A 16762-nucleotide genomic window follows, 5' to 3' on the forward strand; every position below is an offset into this window, starting at 1 on the left:
TTCGCCTAAATAATCTTTAGACCCCAAAATGTTCGTTATTCCTGGAGACAAGAAATTCCAGAAACTTCTTTAAGTCATAGATTACATCCCATAGTAAGGACTGAATATGTGTATCCAATAACCTTAGGCCCGCAGCCAAATATGCGTTTCAGTTGGGCTCTGTGGCGCAATGGATAGCGCATTGGACTTCTAGTTATTCTCATTGAGGGATTCAAAGGTTGCGGGTTCGAGTCCCGCCAGAGTCGTAAGTGTTTTGTTCCAGGAGGACACTTTAGTGGCAGTTGAGAATCCCCTTTCTTTACAAGACTCCCTGCAATTCAATTCAGTTTGTGGGGCTTCTTTAGGAACCATTCTATGCATAACAAGAGTTGAGCAATCAAACACATAACATGTAACACACAGATTACAAGCACACACAAAGGTGTGAAAATGATTATTGTAATTGTTTAGTATGAAAAAATTCCTTGGGGAGAATGATTTTGTATTTTTGCTGCCCCCTACTTGAGGAGTCAAAAATGTGTCTGTAAGAATCTCCTTAAACAAAACAAAACAAAACATTTTTTGGTTGGTTAAATCAAGACATTAACCCTGTGATTTCCCTCCCCTGGTCAAACCCAATAAGCGCTTATTGTAAGCTCCAAATTCCCACCTCTAAGAACACTAATTTAATTTGATTAAAAATGAAGTCTTGTGGATGAGGATCTCTACGAATTATTTTGACCTGAAACAAAGATCAGTAAAAGCTCCCCTATCTGAGAGCCAAAAATGTCTTCAACTGTGTGTTGCAACTCCATTGATAGTGAGAGTCACGAAAAAATTCACAACAGTAAAATGTTTCTGAACGTTCAAGGACCAAAAATTAATTCCAAACCAAACATACAATGAATACCAGGCATCACTGACAGCGCATGCTCTTTTTCCTAAGCCTCAGGTGGAAAGGGGTCAACTGGACAAAGTTAAAGAAGCTCCATAGACCACTTCTTCCTTAATTTTCCCATTAACGCCTAATTTTGAGTAGGTTGTGAAGCTTCCTGAATATTTATTACAAAATATAGCTTCAGCTAACCAGTCTTTTCTCATTTCATCTGATCACTTCTGTTATGTAATTGGTGTTTCAGTTTTTCACAATAACACAGTTGTTTTGACTGAACTGAAGTGTATCAATTTATTATTTGTGCTCTATTTCTATTTTTCATCTTTCCTCTATGTCCTTTTGTTTCTTTTTTCCGTCCTTTTTTGGAGTTGAGGGGCTTAAATGAGTGGTTTTAAGATAATGTTAACTTTTTCACTCCTTGTTTCAACCTATGTTTAAAACATGTTTTATGTTTACAATATATATTTTGAACTTAGTAGAGTTTACTTTCAATTAACATGGTCACTTCAGGTGTAATGTGAAAATATCATCACTGCAGTTTCGAGGCTGTGCCTAACATTCTCAGTGGCTTCTTTCTCCCAGGTGGGCAGCAGCAAGGAGGAGAAAGGGCCTCAAGGAGATGTATTGACAGGATGGCTGCACCGAGGGGCTCAGGCACAGGACTGATGGCAAGGAGGGCGCAGAACCGTGCCATGTTTGTTCTGCTGTGTGGATTGGGTCCCTGTGGGTCTGAACCCCCTAGATGGCAGCTCACAACAATGTTTCAACAGGAGAACTCCATGTAACCCTATCCTCTATTGCTTTATTAGGCCCTGCCGTTTATTTTCATAGGTCATGAACATCACTGAACAAATTAATTATTATTTTGGCTTCAGATGGTTGGTTTTTATAAACAGATTTAAAGAATGAAAGAGTAATTTTTCATATTGACCTATATATTTCAATGCCCAGTGATTTTTATCTCTTCTTGCCAATTCAAGTTCCTTCTGCAATGTTATTCATTTAATCTGGAGCACTTCCTGCAGTATTTCTTATAGGGAGAATTGATAGGTAATAAAATCTCTCAGGTCTTCCTTCTTCCCCGTCTGAGGCTGTCAAACTTTAAAATTTTTATTTCATTTTTAACTGTTTTATTCACACTCCATTCACATATCATACTCAGGATTTTCACTTTATAATATAATTATTTATTTTTATTTTGGAAAGAAAGGTGTTTTCACGGAATAGAGAACTCCAGGTAATCTAATTTTAATTTCAGAAATGATATATATTTTTGCTTAACTCCAAACTTGCTGTGTTAGTCTGGGTAAACTAGAGAAACAAATCCATAGAAACTTATTGTGTATAAAAGAGAGTTTTATATACAAGAGTAATTGAATATTGAGAAGACATCCCAACCCAGTCCCGATCAAGTCCATAAGTCCGATAGTAGCTTATATGTCTCATACCAATCTATAAATACTCTCCAGACTCACAAAACATATGTAATGATGCCGAGCCCAGGACAATCACAGACCAGTGGGTAAAAAGTCTTTGAATGCAGTGTTGTTGTAAGCATCTCAGTGCGGGCAGGGGTCTCCACTTGGCTTCCCCAGTTCCCAGGGCAAGGAGTCTATCAGCATAGTGCCTTGTGTCTCTTCAGTAGAGGGTTCCTCAGGGAGTGAGCGGGAAGAGAGTCTCTCCTGCTTCCAAGGAGGAAATCCAGGACATTCCCAAAATTCTCCAGAGAAGGCCATGCCCATGCAGGGACCTCATGTGTTATATCTCGATTGACAAGCCAGGCCGCACCATTTCACATGTAATCCTCTCAAATCCCAAATTGGCACTGGATTATGTAACTAGTACACTTGTTGATAAAGATCAAGATTGCAGCTGTTAGTGTGGGTTACAATTCAATGTAAAATCCTCACAACTGGACCAATAGTAAACATGGTAAACAGATTGAGTCAATGAACAGGGTAGAACTGCCCCTGTGAATTTCTGAGAGCCTGTATAAAGACTCCAATCTTATAAATCTTTGAGAGCAGCCTCATTTTCCTAGGTGAACCGTGAGTTTGAACTTAGCTGAGAGTCAGTTGTTATGATATTTGGACTGCCTTCCTTAGGAGATGAAAGACTCTAAAAACAATTAGTTAGAGAAGGAACTGAGAAAACGACTACATTCTGGTAAGAAGAGTGAGTAGTGCACGCAAAACTCTTACCTTCTCCAGGTTAGGAAAGAGGGGGACAAACTGATAAGCTAGGCTGAATAAGGGTCATCCCCTCACCTTAAGTAACTGACAATACATAGCACCCTCTATGGTTAAAAGGGATTTTACTGATCAAGGTAAGGCTAGGAGATGGAGGAGGCCATTTTAATTATGCAGGGGGCCCAATGCAATCACAAGGATTGCAGAGGTCAAAGAGAGAGAGAGAGAGAGAGAGAGAGAGAGAGAGAGAGAGAGAGAGAGAGAGAGGAGATGTGAAGATGGAACCTGGAGCTGGAGCGATTCGCGTTGGAGTCATGTGACTAAAAGGAATACACGTGTCTCCAGAAGCTGGGAAGTCCAAGGAAAGCAATGGTCTCCCTGAAGTCCCTGGAGGAATGCAGTCTTGATGACGCTTCCATCACAAGCTGCTGATTTCCAGGATGTAAGAGAATTCATTGGTGTTGTCTTAAACCACCACGTTTACAACTGGTTAACGCCATCAAACCAATCAAATAAACTACTCCCATAGTGATTCTAAGGCAAGGAGAAGGGTTGCTTCTAGTCCAGGATTTCTCAGCATTTCTGCTCTGATTCTTCTCAGTAGCCCGCAAGGGTGGTTAGCTGCAACCCTGTTATCCACCCACTAGATGCCAGTAGCATGCCACCGTAATTTTTCCAAGGCAAACTCCAAACCCTCTGTCTCCAAGTGCAAACCCACTCAATGCCACCTTCTAGGAGAGGGTAGAACCCACTCTGAATGTAGTTTCGGAGTCGACTATGACATCAGTGCATTGGGAGTTGGAAGGAAGCTGAGTTGAGCGGGAATAATACTCTGTGATGTGGCCAAAAAGAGAGGCTGTGTTTGGTTCAATGAGAGCATTTGCGGTGGAGAAAGGGTGATGGAAGAAACTTCGGATGTTATGAACTCAGAAGGGGAACTTTTCTCAAGCCAGGCAGAAGTAGAAAAATAAGTTCATCAGAATTGGGATATGAAAAGGCTTCACCTGGAGACCAGAAAGCACATTAATGGGTAGTGAAAGCTTAAGTCTGGCACCTTAGTCCAGTCGGCCATCCTGACACAGCAGACTGAAAGTACTGAAATCCATCCCTGTAAATAATAGCTATCGAGCTTTTAATAATAGCTTTTGGGTACCTGGCATGAAGATTGTCACCCGCTACACCATGCTTCAAGACAAAAATTCATTTATTTGTAATTAGAAAGAAATATTTCACAATGTATAATTATATTTTTTGTTATTAATCACTATGCTTTAATTAGGTTTAATTTGTAACAATGAAAATATACCCTGCATATCAGATATTTACATGACGATTCATAACAGCAGCAAAATTTCAGTTGTGAAGTAGCAACGAAAATAATGGTATGGTTGGGGAGTCACCACAACATGATGAACTTATGAAAGGGTCGCGGCATTAGGAAGGTTGAGAACCACTGCCATAAGGACTTACTTGAAGGAGCAGTTTTGAATTGAGACAGAGAAACGGGGGACACATCTTGACTGACAACACTGGTCTGGAATACATGCTTATGCAGTTGACTTAGATTATATCTCTTGGCCCTGCGTGTTTCTTATCCTGGAGGAACCTCTTTCCATGTACAATGGATTCCTGATCTTATCCTTTAGTGTGTCTGAGCAAATCCAGGGAATCATGAGACTCTCTGGCTATATGACCATTTACGTTCTTGACTCTCTGGCTATATGACCATTTACGTTCTTGTCGCCACATGATGCATGCTTACTAGGTTCTAGCAGCACCCCCAGACCTAGGTTTGTAAATAGTGGCATGGTTTTCTGCCAGCCTTCTTTAGGGTATATAATAACCAGAGCTATTAGAGATCTGGAGAAAGACTTACATGGGTGCAGTGTCTGTCACACATTTAATGTATTGAAAATTGGTCTTGTTCTAGATTCTGCTATCAGGAATAGCAAAATTGTTTACAATATGGTTTGCACCTTATGCTACCTGTACTAGAGGTGTAATCGGCTAAGAATTTGCAGAGTTGCGGCGAGTTATGTAATGGAGGGGGAGATAAAGGATGTGAAGCTTGTTTGCTGATGTTATCTAGCCTTGAGCTAGAGGAGGGCGGTGAGCCAGCAAGAAACGCCAGGACAAAACGCGGCCGGGCTTAGCGTTCCCGCACGTTTCTCCTCTCCCCCTTTCTTACCTGGGCTTTCTCTCCCGTCTTCTCATCTTTCTTTCTTTCAGACGCAGACCAAACGAATGTAGGCAACCCCACTATTTTCTTTCCCAGAATCGTCCGTGAGGCTGCGCAGGAGCCACCGAAGTCCCCGAGAGCCCGGGAAGCAGGCGCCGCGCGGGCGGAGGCGGGTCGCAGACTCCAATGGGGGGCAGTTCGCACAATCGGTGCTTTCTGATTTTCCCAACAGGAAATGTCTCTGCTGTATTTGCCAACACCACCTCCTGCTCATCAGTAGATACGATTTGGCTCTGTGTAATTTTGTAAATCTCCTGTTGTTGGGGAAATACGAGCAATTGCCAATTACTATTCCAAACAAGCAAGCAAATGAGCCCAGCAGACATGCAGGTGGTCTTTGGAAACGGCCCCTTTAGTTTTTCTCTCCGCCCTTCCCCCAGCCCTCCCAAAGAAACTGAGTCAGAAAACCTCTCAAAAGTGAAGATCAACTATTAAGAACCCATTTGAGGTAGCCACGTCTAAATAATATCTAAGGATAAGCTACTATCATCTTCACCAGAGCTACTTAATGGTAGCAAGCATAAATCATCTGCGTGTAGTCGTGGCCGAGTGGTTAAGGCGATGGACTAGAAATCCATTGGGGTTTCCCCGCGCAGGTTCGAATCCTGCCGACTACGAGGCTCTCTTCTTTGGAAAGACAGTTTACAGACCCATTGTTTCTTCTTACATCTAAAGGAAAATCTTGGTAAGGATGTTTGCATCTCCAAGAAATCAGCGCTCGTTGGGCGCCTTTTCCAGTCATATACGTCCGCTGAGAGACATAAATAAGTTGAGGATGAATAAGTAGTAAAGTCTGTGTCCTGGGATCCCAGGTGATGGGGAAAGCAAGAGGGACTGAAAATGAGCTGTGACTTGGACTCATTCTGGGCGCAGGACCAGCCATGGATCTGTGTTCCAATAAACTGTTGAATTAATAAGGCAGAAGTGGCAGGGCTGACAAAGAAATGCTTGACTCCTTACTGAGGATGAACTTGTTCCTCCTTTGCAAATCTTTTCATCATTGCCCCTCTTTCTTCCATAAATAACTGCTGGTGCGTCTGCCTTGGAGAAAAAAATTTTAGTATAATTCTATCTAATATAATAAAATAATCTATTATAAAACAATCTAATATAAATCAAAACGAGTGAAATAGTAAGATGCTGCTGTGAAATAATTTCTAATTTCAGAATTGTGAATGTGTGCCGCACAAAAAACACAGAGGTGTTTTTTGGGAGGGTACGGTTGGGAGGTGGGATGTGGGGACTTTCTAGTCCACCAGAGACCAACAGTCTCAGAAGAGTTAAGGTCTCAGGGTCTCCATAAGTCAGAACGGACTTGCTGGCAGTGAACTGGCTGGCAGTTTTGGTGGTAGCATAAGTGGGAGGCCCTCTGTTGTCAATGCTTCCTTTTGGCAGAATCCATGGGAAATTAGGCTCAAAGAGTGGGACCAGAGCTCCTGCTTCTGGAGTGATCACGCTCCGGATTTGCTCTCTCTGGAGGAACTATTTGAGTGATCTGGCTTCTGAGGACTGCTGTCAGGATTCTAGAGGGAATGTTCACCCCTGACTTTTCAAACTGCTGAGGTGACTAGTAGACAAGAGAAATGAAACTGAAAACAAGGTATTGGTGGACCGACTATAAAGAGCGGAGTTGCAGTGACTGTAAAAGAGCCATCATTGAGAAAATGGGCCCCTCCTGTGCCTCATTTCCCTCCCAGCAGTCAGTTTGCTCTTCAGAGAAGCAATCACCAGTGCCTGTCAATAAAAATATATGCACTCCACATACATAATCAAAACTCTTCTGGTCACCAGGCATGATTTCCTTTAATAATAGCCTGTATTTCACCCAGGATATGTTAAATATTACTCCTTTAACATGTAAGTGGATTGAAAAATTGGCAGTGAGATATATACATTTTCCCTTCTTTTGTACAAGATCATCAAACTCTGGATATTTATACATAGCACATATGACAAGAGGAACTAATCTCATTTAAGTGTGGATACCCCGTGTGGCATGTGGTTAGAGTGTTGTACATCACAGTCCTAGAGCATGAAAGGTAGGATAAGATTGAGTTGATAGAAAATTGAAACAAGGGAAGTGGGGCATTCTCTACAGGATATAAGTCTCCCGGCTGTGTGGTGTGTTTGAATCAGAATCAGTTACCAACCAGATATGAAACTCACTACTTCTGCGTGTTAACATCCTCAGAGTGTCTGCCCAAGCACCCTGCGTGCAACCCCCGGAACACCTTTGTGGGCAGCTCCTACTCTAGTACTGTGGGCACGGATTATTTCTGGGCAATAGAAGGCAAGAGGTCTCTATGTCTCCTGTAGGCATCAGTTTATCTTATCTTTTTTATCCATGAATAGTGTTCATCATTATTGCTTGGCTTGCTTTAGGAAAGCCAAGGTAGGGTCTTCCAACTGTAGAGATTGAGAATGGTCTTTAGTGCTGGTGTCTCTTGCTCCAAGTGTCTTCATGTTGTGAAATCGTATACATCCTTAGGAACTGCGCTCCAGGCTTCCTACATGGAAAAGTCTTCCAGTTGATTCCTCTTTCCTCTCTTCTATGCCCTTTATTGTGTGTTTGAGATAACACTGTTTAAGAAGCGACAACCTGCTGTTGTTGTTAGGAGATGCCTAAACAGTTCTAACTCAGCAACCTTATTGTAGAACAGAATAAAACATTTCCCAGTCGTGAACCACCCACACCATCATTGCTATGGTGGAACCTCTTCCTGGAGCTGCTGTCTCCATTCAGCTTGTTGAGGGTCTGTCTCTTTGCCACTGATCATCTGCTTTACCAAGCACGATGTCCTCCTTCAAGAACTTGCCCCTCCTGAGACCATATCTAAAGTACATGAGACACCGTGTCATCATCCTCGCTTCTAAGGCGTATTCTGACTGTGCTTCTTCCCAGACAGATATGTTCACTCTTCAGGGTATATTCAGTCTTCTTTGCCAACCACACAGGACTCCAAAGGCAACATTTTTAACTGCCTGCACATTATTCTTTAAGAAGTATTACCTGCAAGCTCTTCCAGAACATAGAAAAGGATGGTAAACTTTCTAATACATTCTATGAGGACAGTATCACACTGATGCCCCAAACTGGGCAAGGATTCTACTAGACTACAGAACTACAGGCTGATATCTGTAATGAACATGTTCAAAAATCCCTAACAAAATCGGGGCCAATAGAACACAAAAGTATATAAGAAGAATAATCCATCTGGCCAACTGCGTGTCATACCAGTGATGCAGCAATGGTTCAACATCTGAAAACCCATCAACATTGTCCACCATATTAACAAGAAAAGGAACACAAACCACATAATAATATCAATAGAGGCTGCTAGCAGCAAGAGCAACAGCACTAAGAAAAAGAAAAAAATTTAAAAACCAGTCCAGGAAGATTAAAATGGACATTCCCTCTCAATAAAGAAACGACTCGACAACAACAAGAACAAAAAAAATATCAATAGAGGCAGAAAAAGCATTTGACAACATTCAACACCCATTCCTACTTAAAACACTACTTAAGAAGATAGGATTGGAAGGAAATTACTTCAATATAATAAAAGCTAAAAATGAAAAACCAACAGCCAGCATTACAATCAATGGGGGAAAGACAAAAACACCCCCATTTAAAAAAGTGACCAGGTAAGGTGCCCCCTTGTCCCTACTTTATTCAACATCATCCTGGAGATCCTACCTAATAATATAAGACTATGGAAGAATATCAAAGTATATGTCTGGGGAAAGAAGAAGTACAATTATCATGATTCGCAGATTATATGATTTTATATAGAGTGAACTTGAAAGGCTCCACAATAGGAATGCTAGAACAATACAAGAATATGATCAGGTGGCAGGATACAAGATCAACAAGCAGAAGTCAATTGAATTGCTGTATACAATTGGTGGGATTCCAGAAAAAGAGGTCAGGAAGGTAGGACCCTTCACAAGCATAAATAGAAATATCTAGGCATATTCCTAACCAAAAAAAAAATCTGTGTGAGGAAAGCTGCAGGACCTTTTTACAAGAAACCAAAGAGACCTTCACAAATGGAGGAATACACCATGCTAATGGATTGGAAGACTCAATATTGTAAAGATGTCAATCCTACCAAAGGCACTATATAAATTCAATGCAATCCTATACAAATACCTGCATATTTTTTTCGAGGAACTGACTATGTATTTCATATGGAAAGGGGACTAGCCCAGAATTGACAAAGAACTCCTCAAGAACAAGATTAAAGTGAGTGGGCTTGCATTACTTGAATTTAAAACATATCATTCAGCCTCTGTTGTCCAATTAGCCTGGTACTGGTATAATTATAGACACTCATACCAAAGGGCAAACAGAAAATCCAGTAATAAAAATAGCAGCATACACACAACTGCTCCTTGATAAAGGCCCCAAAAATATCTAAGGGAAAGTGGATGCCCCTTTTAACAAATGATGCTCAAAATCTGGATATCAACTTACAGAAGAATCAAGGAACATCCTTACCTCAAGCCTTACGCAAGAAGAAATTGAAGGTAGATAACAGACCTCGAAGTAAACCCCCAAACTATCAGGATCATCAATGAGAAATTGGGACAAAGCTAAGAACCTTAGCATAGGGACTACATGGGCTATCAGAAATAAGAACAATACACACCTAGAAAAAGTTAAGATAGATGAATGGGACATACTACAGATAAAACACTGTGTGCATCTAAAGACACCAGCAAGAGAGAGTACTTAGAGAGCCCACAGACTGGGAAAAGATATTTACTAATGACATGTCAGACAAAGGGCTTATTACTAAAAGCTACAGATTCCTGCAAGCTTACTTGGGGAAAAAATGAATAGCCCATTGAGGAGATTGGGCCAAAGTCTTGAACAGAAGATTTACAAGGGAGGAAACCTGAATGGCCAGTAAATATATGAGAAAACGTTCCCACCGGTATATGCAAATCAAAACAACTATGAGGCACCACTGAACACCCACAAAATAGCCCAATTCAAAAAACAAACAAACAAAACAAATGGTACAGGGGTTGTGTTGATCTAGGAACTCTCATTCACTGCTGGTGGTATTGTAGACATGTGCAGCCAATGTGGAAAGAGATTTGGTGATACCTAAAACAGATGGAAATTGAGTTACCTTACGACCCAGCAATTCCACTACTGGACATATACCCATAAAAAATAATAAACAGACCACGACCCGAAGTCTTCCCTCCACTGTTCATAGTTGTGCAGTTCACAATCATAAAAATTGGATACAGTCTAAATTTCCATCAATAGATGAATGGATTAAAAATATCTGGTATATACACATAATGGACTACTATGCATCCCTAAAAAATAGTAGTGAAATAATCATGAAAGACCTCATTTAGCGGAAAGAGTTGGAGGATATTATGCTGAGTGAAGTTAGCCAAGCACAAAAGGTCAAGTACAGCGTAAGTCCGCTGAGGTAAGCTCAAACAGCAGAGCAGGCACCAAGGAAAAAGCACACAATTCCTGGACTGAGGACTAGATATTATGACAAAAGGCAGAAATAAAACAATGATTCTCACACCATCAAAAACAAATGCAGACAGCAGAAAGGCATTCCCCTCCCCCCAGTTGCCTTTTAGGTCCACAGAGGGATGGGGGAAGTAAAATGAGGGTGGGGTGGGGAGAGGGTTAGGGAACTACTAACCCACCCAAAGGTAAGATCTTGTTTACATCTCCACAGGAAAGGGAGCTCAAAAGCAGGCCTCATTCCTGTGGGCCCAACCTTGAGGGTGATCCTCCTGTGTGGAGCAGCTCATTCCCAGAGATGGCTACAGCTCAAGACAAGATTGCCTCTCCCCAGATGACAGCACTGCAGAGGACAAGCCTTGAAGACTGGGCTCAGAGAGTGTGGCCAGTCTGACCCTCACTCGTGGGATCAAGCAAGAGTGGAGTGCAACAGACCAGTGATGGGACTGAAGCCACCAAGTCCCCCAGGAATCTTGATTGTAGACTGCTGATTGGGGTTGGGCAGCACTTCATCTAAATTGGCTGGGAGTTACTCACAAGGGGGCCATATTGAAAGTCTAAAGGTATAACTGTGTGTGGCGGGGGGGTGGGGGGGTGGGAGGGGAGGGCTGAGAATGGCAACAGATGTTTCTATCCCTGACTGCTGGGATAGTAATGGGGACTTTGAGGATGAGCCCCTTCAGACAGGAATACTGAAGGGTGCATGTGTAGTTAGGTAAGCGGTCCTGTGTTATGAAACCCTGAAAGGAAAATATTACAACAGGGTCAGCTCATTATTTAGAAGAGAAATAATCATCTACTCTGTGTCAGGATCCCTGTTAGACTTGGGACTATTTGTATGGTTCTCTCTCTCTCTCTCTCTCTCTCTCTCTCTCTCTCTCTCTCTCTCTCTCTCTCTCTGTCTCTCTCTCTCTCTCTTTCTTCTTTATTTATACAGATAGGTAGGATAGGCAATCCCATGGAGACAGCTGTGGGACCCAGGGTTGAGGGGAGGGAGCATTGGACAAATGATGGTGAGCAGAAGTAAGGGATGTAAAATGGATGCCCGAAGAGAGTGTAGTGTAACTTTTCTGGTCATGCTTGATTAACCAAATTGTATCTGAGAGGAATTGTGAGAAATGAACGATGGGTAAGAATGATAGTGGGGCAATATGAAAGAAAAAAAGGAGGAAAATAGGAAGAAGAAAGTATATATATATAGGTGTGTATATATATGTATTTATGTATGTAAATACAATAAGGAAGCAAATGGACTTTGGGATTCTACTTAACCCTTAACTAATTACAAGGGTGGTTTGTTCTAATTATGTGGCATTGGATGATACTCACCTCACTGACATGATCGCTGAAGACAAATGGGTGCATAAGCAAATGTGAAGAAAGCTGATGGTGCCCAACTTGTAAAAGATATAGTGTCTGCGGTCTTGACAGCTTGGAGTTAAGCAAGCAGCCATCTATCAGGGAAGTAACAAAGCCAACATGGAAGAAGCACACCAGCCTGTGTGAACCTGAAGTGGGAATGGGATTAGGTAACAGAATTTCAAAAGCAAGCAACCAAATTGATGTGAAGGGATGTGGATGTAGTGGAGACCCCAAAACCACCTGTCAGATAATTGAACAGTCCCTGTCAGAAGGGCCACAAGGAAGGGATGATGAATCCAGAGGGCTGTATGGCACTGGTGACACATGGAACTGTCTTCTAGTTCTTTAACATCTCCTTACTATTATGGTTTTTATTAGTTTTACCTCTTCAATCATGTTAGACTTGTATATGTTCATTAAGATTGTTTGATACATGAAAGCCAAGATAGATAACCCTTCAGAAACAGAAACAGGAGAAATGGTTTCCTGAGGGCAGGGGAAGAGAGGAGGGAGGGAGGTGGCGAGGGGGAGCTGACAGCCTTGATGATTCTATAACCCCTTCCTAGGGAGCAAACAGGAGAATTGTATGGGAATGGATATATTGGATGGTGGAGGACATGGCTAAGCAAATAAACAAGGCTCTCTGGGATATAAGGTAGAGAATGGAAGGTTGATAAAGAGGATATCAAGGAGAAGGTGAAAGAAATTGTTTTGCAACTGATTGTAGTAGCAATTGTACAATAATGCTTGATGTGATTTTACTATGGAATGTTATGATATACGTAAGAACTCCCAATAAAATTATAATAATTTTATTATTTAAAATAATAGTAATATTTAAAAGCATTACCTTTAATTGAAGTCAATGACTCATTGGCTTTAATCTTGTAAATTAGGAGACCCAAATTGCACCCACACCCAAAGCTGAGATTCTGGTCAAACTGGTTCTTGGAGGGCTCTGTCTTTCTCAGAGTGTAGGCTCTGACAATACACTGTGACACACTAACAGAAGACATAGGCAGGTGTGTCCAGCCGAATGAAGATTGATTAAAAATGATGGAAACTACCAGTCAATACCCTGAAAATATCTACCAACCAACTTCTTAAGATACATACATATGGCAAAGTTATTGGCTACCTGGACAGCAACAGAGTCCAATTTAAATTCATAAAGCAGCAAAAAGCATTCGAAAATGCAAACAACCATGAGGCGTTTTGCCAGGAAAGATCAAGCTCATCTTCCTGAAGGCTAAGTGTCAGAACACAGAAACAAGAGGAGTTTTGCTCCAGGAAAGCAGCTCCTGGAAGAGGCCTGGCAGGGGCTCCGCATCACGGACCCACGTCGTCTTGCGAGGCCGAGCTTCATGTCTCCTCGGAGACACAAGACATAGGAAGAGATCTGGTATTTTGATCAATAGTATTTCAATGATGATTCAAAGACTCTTAGCTGTGATGAAATAACGCATGGCGACTCTGGATATCCCCAAGAGAGCAGAGGACAAAAGCCCACAAATCTGCCAAGACAGGAGGAGACTCCTGAGAATGCCCAGGCATGCACTCAGGTGTGGCTGGCTAGGGTTCCTTGGGTCACCGTGTTAATCAAGGTTTTGCCCCTCGTTACGGGTTGGGCTGCTAATCTCAAGGGAAGCAGTCAAAACCACCAGCCTGTCGGCGGGAGACCGACTTTCCTGAAGACTTACAGTCTCAGAAATCCAGCAATCCCAGGGCCAGCTCTACCCTGTCCGGTCGAGTCGCTATTGACTCGGGTGGGCTCCAAGGCAGCGCGTTTTATTAGTTGGTTTGTTCAGCAAACAGTGTGATACTTCCTCTGAGCTGGGTCTGCGCTCGGAAGGCGTCCAAACGTCACCTCGGTTTTACCTTTGTCGCGTCATCACATCCTGAACTCTAGGACAAGCCAGCTTGCCCTGCGGTCGTAGACCCTTTTTGACTGGATCCTACCAAAAATATTTCCCGCCGTAATTTCTTTAATCACATTCGAGCTTTCTTATTAGTGCCCCGTTTGACTTCACGTCTCGCTGCCTTTTTGAGCTCTTTGCTTTGGTTGGGGGCTTCCTCCGCAATGGGAACGAGGACCCAGGGGACTGGAGAGGAGGCTAAGGCAACAACACCGACGGTCCCAGATCTTGGTGCAAGAAGTAGGAAGACTTCACGCCAACTTCACCTCTTCGACCATTAGGATTTAGATAGACTTTATTTAAGGACCAAATTCACAGTGAGTATTGTTTAGACAGCACAAGGATTTTTTGAAATTTGGCATTTTTTAATGAGGTTAGAAAGAGAAGACGCGATGGGTCTGTGAGAGTTTGGGTTCGCTGAGTCTAAAACATCCTCTCCTCCAAATACGAGCGCTCTCGTGCCAAGCCAGGCAGGAAAGATGCGTGGTCAGCAGGATTCGATTCTGCGCGGGAAACCCGAATGGACTTCTAGTTCATCGCCTTAACCACTAGGCTGCGCACAAGACACATTTCTCTTAAGCATAAAGTAGCTGTGGTAAAGTTTAGCTCTTCCTTTGATTACATTTTATGTAGAGAGTATACTTGCTATCAATGTTTCATTTAATTTAGATAATCATCTTGCTGCTGAGCCAAGTTTTCAAGTGGCACTTCATCATTAAGACCGAGAAGACCTCTTATTCTTGGTGGAAAAAGGCACTTCACAGTGACCAGTTTTTTCTCTGTTGGTTTTTAATGAAGCTCTTCGAGATATAGCCTACAACTTACTCAGGCTCTCATGTTGACTGCGGAATTTTTGAGTTAAAGCGATGATTTGAAAAATATGAAATGTCAGTATAAGGCATGAAAAAATAATAATGTATGAACTATCAAGAGTTTGTGAGGCAGGGAGGGAAGGAGGGTGGGAAAGGGAGGAGAAATGAGGAGCTGCTACCAAGGGCTCAAGTAAAAAGAAAATGTTTTGAAAACAATGATGGCAACAAATGTACAAATGTGCTGACTCGATGGCTGAATGCATGGATTGTGGTAAGTGCTGTCTGAGCCCCCAATAGAATGATTTGAAAAAAAGAAAACCCTGAAATGACATCTCGTGTCTGTAATGGTTCTAAAGAGAACTTCGTGACGTGCATACATGCAGCAAAAGAGTCTCCATGACGAAATGAAGGAGGGGCACGCCTACTGACTGACAGGCACTGGGAGATGGCTAGTCTGTAATGATATGAGGCAGGTCCTTAGTACATGAACAAAGCCTAAGGTTTGCTGCCTGAAAACACGAATATATTTTTTTTATTTAAAAGGAGGCAGAAATAATGACAATAGTTTTCTTATTAAATTCGGACCTCACAACACAACTGCGTGAGTCCCACCTATTTAAACACTTTCTTTTTTTTTGCTTACATATGCAGGAATGGTCGTGGAACCTGTCTCAAAGAAAATAATTCCACCAAACTTTTAAAAAGTAAAACATTATATAACAAGGAACTCTTCTTTATATTGCACCGCTCTTTCAAAATGATCCATAAATGCCCAATTAAATGTTCAGAGACCAAAAATGTTAAGAAATCTTTATTAATTATACCACTAACTAACAAAATTTGTTTATTTGAGTATACATGACTTTGCTGATTCAATTCTTTAACTTGGGTAATGGTGATTACTTCACACGGTAGAAAGACAAAACAAAAATAACTCAGATTCCACAGCCCAGGAGCCTTGCGGCGCAGTGGAGCCACAGGAAAAAGAGGAAGCTATTTACTTGGGAACCCCCTGAGTCTCCAGGAGTCAGGATCAACTGGACAGTAGTCGGTTTCGCTCACAGCCTAACAGGCCGGCCCAACTACATTTTGAAGAATTTCTTTCTTCCCTGCCCCTAGTATTTCACATGCAAAAACAATGTGCATAGCAAAAAATAAAATGTGCATAGCTAAAGTGACGTTTATTGGATTCTGCTACTGTCTGCGAACTTTACATCATAATGTCTTTGTAATGAGCACATAAGAAAAAAAACATTCATGAAAAACTGTCGGTACATTCCTTTCATGGTCAGAGAAATAAACAATGGTTTTGTATATTAGATATTTTCTTGGGTTAGGATTATTTCTAGAACGAGTCTCAAACTATTAGCTGACGTCTCATGTCACTTCTCCAAGCATGTCATAGTCCTGTAGTCGTGGCCGAGTGGGTAAGGCGATGGACTTGAAATCCATTGGGGTTTCCCCGCGCAGGTTCGAACCCTGCCGACTACGACTTTTGCTACCAAAATGCCACAACTTTCTCGGCTTCTTATGTAATACAGCCACATTAAACCCAAGTCCCTGAGTTCCTGTTCGTTCATCCACAATGCCCATCAACCATAAGCCGTAGGATCAGATAACACTGCATTCTATCTCTTTATTTTTTGAGACATTTTGTGGACTTGAATCTTAAAATGAGCATAGACTAGGAAGACCACGGGTTGCTCTGGGGTTAATACTACTACACAGAGCCGCGCAGACTCTGCGCTTTGCCGCTGTCGTACGCGGAATGGAGCCGTGGCAGCGTCTTCAGGATCACTGCCAAGGGCAGGCATGATAGGTCAAAGGGAGTAACACCGACAGCTTTTTTCTTTTAATTTTTCAA

General features: G+C 42.0%; 3 non-coding genes across 3 annotated transcripts; all 3 read left to right on the forward strand.

The window, feature by feature from the left end:
* Positions 1–155: 155 nt before the first annotated feature.
* TRNAR-UCU (transfer RNA arginine (anticodon UCU)) lies at positions 156–245 on the forward strand. The gene is given in 2 exon segments: positions 156–192; positions 210–245. It is a non-coding gene; the product is annotated as a tRNA-Arg (tRNA).
* Positions 246–5837: 5592 nt separating this feature from the next.
* TRNAS-AGA (transfer RNA serine (anticodon AGA)) lies at positions 5838–5919 on the forward strand. Its single transcript has one exon. It is a non-coding gene; the product is annotated as a tRNA-Ser (tRNA).
* Positions 5920–16307: 10388 nt separating this feature from the next.
* Positions 16308–16389, forward strand: TRNAS-UGA (transfer RNA serine (anticodon UGA)). Its single transcript has one exon. It is a non-coding gene; the product is annotated as a tRNA-Ser (tRNA).
* The last annotated feature ends 373 nt before the right edge of the window (positions 16390–16762 follow it).

Source organism: Tenrec ecaudatus, chromosome 1 (assembly GCF_050624435.1).
Source record: "Tenrec ecaudatus isolate mTenEca1 chromosome 1, mTenEca1.hap1, whole genome shotgun sequence".
Lineage (NCBI taxonomy): Eukaryota > Metazoa > Chordata > Mammalia > Afrosoricida > Tenrecidae > Tenrec > Tenrec ecaudatus.